This window comes from Pseudophryne corroboree, chromosome 5 (assembly GCF_028390025.1).
Source record: "Pseudophryne corroboree isolate aPseCor3 chromosome 5, aPseCor3.hap2, whole genome shotgun sequence".
In the NCBI taxonomy this organism is placed as follows: Eukaryota; Metazoa; Chordata; class Amphibia; order Anura; family Myobatrachidae; genus Pseudophryne; species Pseudophryne corroboree.
The window spans coordinates 236,487,366-236,493,365 of record NC_086448.1 but is presented as its reverse complement, the minus strand read 5'-3'; the positions used below and the strand labels follow the sequence as shown (position 1 = coordinate 236,493,365).

Genomic DNA, 6,000 nt, shown 5'->3' with positions numbered 1-6,000 from the left:
TGCCTTACTCAAACAAACCACATCACCATCAGAATCCTCATCATCAACTTCCTCCTCAGCTAATGGTGGTTGGAGCCTCCTCTTCCCATACAGTGTTGTGAAGGTCAGGCCTACACATTGCAAACGCGAACAGTGCCAGCACCCCTGTATTTTCACAACACCCCTGTAATTTTACAGCATACAAGGCCAGTTTACATTTATTTTCACTGCACCCTTGTATTTTTACAGCATACAGGGCCAGTGTACATTTATTTTCACTGCACCCCTAAATTTTTACTCCATACAAGACATGGCCAGTGAACATCGATTTTCACTGCACCCTAGAATTATTACAGCATACAAGACAGGGCCAGTGTACATTTATTTTCACTGCACCCTAGAATTATTACAGCATACAAGACAGGGCCATTGTACATTTATTTTACTGCACCCTAGAATTATTACAGCATGCAAGACAGGGCCAGTGTACATTTATTTTACTGTACCCCTGAAATTTGACAGCATACAGGGCCAGTGTAATGTTATTTTAACAGCAGCACCCCTATATTTTACAGCATACATGAGCAGTGTGCTTTTAATTTTTAACAACTGCACCCCTGAATTTTTATAGCATACAGGTCCAGTGTAATGTTATTTTAACAGCAGCACCCCTGTATTTTTACAGCATACAGGAGTAGTATGCTTTTAATTTTTAACAACTGTACCCATTAATTTTTATAGCATACAGGGCCAGTGTAATGTTATTTTAACAGCAGCACCCCTGAATTTTTACAACATACAGGGTCAGCAGCACCCCTATATTTTACAGCAAACAGGAGGAGGACAGTGCCCCTGCACTCTGTAGAACACAGTGACAGCCAGGACAGCAACACCCATGTACAGCTGCAGCACCCGGCCATAACAGGACATGAAACACCAGTGACAGCCAGGACAGCACCCCTAACACAACACAGGTACACCACAGTGACTGCAGCAGCACCCCTGCAGAGCACACACTAACCCACAGAAGCCACCACCCACAGAGAGAAACAGAGGTCTGTCTCCCTCACTCTCCAAGTCCGGAGTGAAAATGGCGGTGATGCGTGGCTGTTTATATGGAATCCAAAACCCACAAGATTCCGACAGCGGGATGATGACATTTTGCTACATTCTGGTTTCCGAGTTTGGTGGGAAGTCCCGAGCCGGACTAGGATCCGGGCTCGGATTGTGACATTCGGGGGGGTTAGTTTCTCTGGGAACCGAACCCGCTCATCTCTAATATATATATATATATATATATATATATATATACACACACATGGTGTACTAGGAACCCACAGTAAAATAATAACATCGATAAATACTGTGTATCAATTATATTAATATTAATAATATTCACAACAAAGAAATACAAAAAAACAACAACTATGTGTGGCTGGCTAATTAGTATGATTTTCAACACAATAACAGTTATGGAAAATTTGATATTTTTATAGATTTAACAGCATTTAGCATTATAGTGTCACTCTCAGTCAGTATGCTCTTCTCTTGCACAGGAGCTCTGCTCCTAATTCTTCTGACTGCATAGAAAACATAACGCCACCGCAACCTGCTTATCCCTCCCAGTCCACAGACCCTGGAGAAGACAGAGATTTATGGGATGATAACATCATCATCCCGTGAGATCTGAAGCTCCGCAGTGGCGCGTCTCCACAAGTAGGTAGGAGGCAAAGTTACTTGCACATTGTACTTCACCCTACCAGCACTTCCCTGTAGGGACAGGGGAGTCATTGTGTAGATCACCCTTCCAGCACTTCCCTGCAGGGACAGGGGAGTCAGATGATAGCGGTCAAGTATGTCTCCTCCAAGGTGGCGGGACATTAGCAGATTTACATGCAGATGGCTGCTGCATCCCCCAAGCCTCGCACCTCCAAGCCCCCGTAATGGCTGTGGGGGCTGTAGTAACACCATTGTGGGAACATCAAATATTGCTTTCATACTGATACTGAAGGGTAGAAATAAAATTTTCCTGTAAATACCTTTAAAAGAAGAGGAAGAAACATGGAAAAAAAGACAAAGGTAATATAATTAAATGTTATAGACCATGCGTCTATGCTATTTCATCTAAATGTATGTAATACACTTTGTTCACGTATACTGTACTTCTCTTTTTTCTTCAGATGCACTTCTTAAATATTTAAGCAACCCCACTCCTGCAGATCGTTTACCACAGCAGACAACTCCTGCTTAGCTAAGCCAAGCATCAAGCTGTACATTATACATATGTTACATTATATTGCACTGGACATTTATTATATTCTCTACAGTGCATTGCACCGAACTATGCTGAATTTCGTACAGTGCATTGCTGTTATTACTCTAGTATATTACTATGCATTAGCAGTATATATATATATATATATATATAAACAGGAGGGGGTGCACTCACCAGACTTGTAGAAAGACTGAAATTTTCAAACATAGGCATGTTCACAGTATATCGATGTTTCGGTCCCCACACGGACCTTTGTCAAGATGTCTTGACAAATTCTGTGTGGGGACCGAAACGTAGATATTCTATGAACATGCCTATGTTTGATTTAAAATTTTCAGCCTTTCTACAAGTCTGGTGAGTGCACCCCTTTCTGTTTTTTGTATATGGATCTCATGATGAATTTCTAATATGGGTAGCTACCCCAGCTGCTGTATATGTATATTTTTATAAAAGGGCCCATACCATAAATTATCTCATGGTTACCAAATCCTCTGTGGAGTTTGGCCACATTACCTCTGGGGGCTGAACACATCCCTAAGCACTAAGTATGGGTTCCTATCACTGCATGTCCATGATGGGTCCTTCATGCCCCAATCCAACACTGCCTTTACCTGCTTCCTTAGCACTGACCAGCACTTCAACATCAAGTTACCTTGTCATCACCTCCTCAGCACTGCCCAGCACTTCAACTACAAGTGACCTTGTCATTGCCTCCTCAGCACTGCCCAGCACTTCAACATCAAGTGCCGTTGTCATCGCCTATGTACTGCACAGCACTTTAACATCAAGTGATCTTGTCATCGCCTCCTCAGCACTGCCCAGAACTTAAATACCACTAGCCTTTGTCATTGCCACTTCAACACTGCCCAGCACTCCAATATCAAGTGCCTCTCTCATTGTCTCTTCAGCACTGCCCAGCACTTCAACATCAAGTGACCTTTTCATCGCCTCCTCAGCTTTGACCTGCAGTTCAATATCAAGTGCGATTGTCATTGCCTCCTCATTGGGCATTCCACTTCTTTTGAATCTCTATAGGCTTCTCTAATAGACCCTGCTGATGATAACATGAGAACATACTTAGTCATCAGACGACCATATAAGATCAAAGTAACTTTTACACCAGGTGGGAAAGCAGGATCAAAAGCATTGAGGCAGTAAGATACCAGGTTGAGCAAGTCAGAAAAGCTCTTCTGGAGTTGAAGGTGACTACTACAGACCCTGTGGTAAAAGTCAAAGCCCAGTATTTGGCTGGGGAGATTGGATCATATAGGTTTCTATTTGCACTGTGATATGAGAGGGCAGGAGCTGGTTCAAATTACCCATGCCCAGGCTGATGGAGTTGCCCGGTGGGGGGACCAGGTCCGTTTTACCCCGGTATACCTGTAGTGTGGCCTACGGTGATGGTGACATCTTCCCTGTTATATCTTTGGTAAAATGGTGCTGCACATAGAAAGCAAAGACTCCGGCACTGTGCCAGAGTCTTTGCTATCTAGTGGCCAGCATCATCTTCCCAAATATCACTGGGAAGAGTCGCTGGCCAAGGAGGAGTGACCCACTTCCTGTTCAGGTAAGTTAGCCCCCCTGCCCACACTGTGTTAAAAATGGACCCCTATTTATTATTTAAATATCTTTTTGGAACAAGCATCATCATGGCCCCTTTTTAAAGCCATGACCCCCTTTATCGGGGCCCGGCATGGCTTTCCACTCCTCTGGGAATGACATTCTCAACAATATCCAGCATGTGAGTAAACCAATGCAGTCAACCTCTATGCAGCTAGATTTGGATGTAAACTTGCTGAAGAGGACAAGATATTTCCTCACATTATACAGAAACATAGGGAGTAATTCCAAGTTGATCACAGCAGGAATTTTTTTAGCAGTTGGGCAAAACCATATGCACTGCAGGGGGGGGGGGGGCAGATATAACATTTGCAGAGAGAGTTAGATTTGGGTGGGTTATTTTGTTTCTGTGCAGGGTAAATACTGGCTGCTTTATTTTTACACTGCAATTTAGATTGCAGATTGAACTCACCACACCCAAATCTATCTCACTCTGCACATGTTATATCTGCCTCCCCTGCAGTGCACATGGTTTTGCCCAACTGCTAAAATATTTCCTGCTGCGATCAACTTGGAATTACCCCCATAGTTTTTTCTGATGTACAGACAAGTGCAAAGGAGATGTGCGAGGACATGAATATGGAGTCAGTGCTTAAACAAAAGCAAGTGAAAATAACTTAAAGGCACTTTGACTAAAGGAAAAGACAGGAGAGAAAGACAAAAAACCCTTGTTTGGGAGCACTCATTTGTTATGATAGGAATAGTATGTATAATGAAAAATATTAAAACATAACCTTTAATTAATCCTTGAATAAAAAAACGTATGGACAAGAAAATGGGACTCGTGTATAATGTTATCTGTTTGAGTAAAAAATCTTATTTAACCTTTTTAGCAAATGAGGTACAAGATAATTAGGAAGGTAAAAATATCAGAGGGATGGTGAAGGATACCAAATGGTTTCTTAGGATTCAGGGTATCCAAAAGATCACTGTGCATGCCTGAATTAAGGATATCAATGGTAGAACAATATAAGCAAGATTCTAAGGTTAGTCAAGGTAGAACTCAAGAGGAATGTGAGAAGGGTGGGGCATGCGGGGGCCCACTGCACCTGGTATTCTCAGGAGGTTTCCCGTCCTAGTACTGACCAGGCCATGCCTGCTTAGCTTCCGAGATCGGACAAGATCGGGCGTATTCAGGGTAATATGGCAGTGGGCCGTTAATGGAGGGAAAAGAGAGGTAGAAACACTTCTATTTTCTGTACTCTAATAAATCGGTACCATGATAGTCTGAGATGGTTTTTCCAGATGAGAGAGTGTATGGGGGTTTGTGGGGTATAGGGCAGGTTTTTTCCTTAAAAATGGCCCACTGCACCTGGTATTCTCAGGAGGTTCCCCTTCCTAATACTGACCAGGCCATACCTGCTTAGCTTCCGAAATCGGACAAGATCGGGCGTATTCAGGGTAGTATGGCCGTGGGCCTTCAATAAAGAAGAAGGAGAGGTCACACTCTGCTTACTGTACTTTACATGAATCAGGACTAGAATGGTCTGAAAAGGTATTTCCAGAAAAGAGTGTGTGTGGGGAATAAATGAAAATAGAAAAAAAAATAGAAAGAAAAAGGGAAATATCAATACACTGGAGAGGTATTGATTGTATATGTCTCCAAATGGGAGATCTGGTAGTAATAAGAGAACAACTCCAAAAATTTAAGGAATCGCTATGTCATGTTGTGGAAGATATACTGACAAAAATTCTATAGTATGTTCACAGAGAAAATATGTATGATTAAATGGCTAGATTATGCTCTTCAGATGCAGGGTTGCTTGCTTACTAGGAGAGACCCACACGGTAAATTAAGAGCTCAAGGCTGGCTCACAAAAAAAGTTAGAACACAAAAATGTGCATTATTGCTTGCTCCATAGAAACAAAAACCGATTAATGAATGAAAAGATATAGGTTTAGAGCTCAGGGCTGACTCACAATAGATGCATTAAACCTTATTTCATCCTCTTGAGGACCTACATAACATTAGAGAATAATAGAAAATAATTTACACTCAATTGCTGCTGTTAGTAAAAGATATGCAAATAGAAAAATACATTAATGTAAGGGATAAATAGCATAACTCTGATTGATATCCATTGGGGCATGAGCGGGGAAGTAGTAAGGTATAAATTGTAAATAGT

The 6,000-nt window shown here is 41.9% G+C and overlaps 2 pseudogenes; both read right to left on the bottom strand.

Moving 5' to 3' along the window:
* Positions 1-4,911: 4,911 nt before the first annotated feature.
* LOC134930890 (5S ribosomal RNA) lies at positions 4,912-5,029 on the bottom strand (annotated as a pseudogene).
* Positions 5,030-5,174: 145 nt separating this feature from the next.
* LOC134929826 (5S ribosomal RNA) lies at positions 5,175-5,292 on the bottom strand (annotated as a pseudogene).
* Between the last annotated feature and the right edge of the window lie 708 nt (positions 5,293-6,000).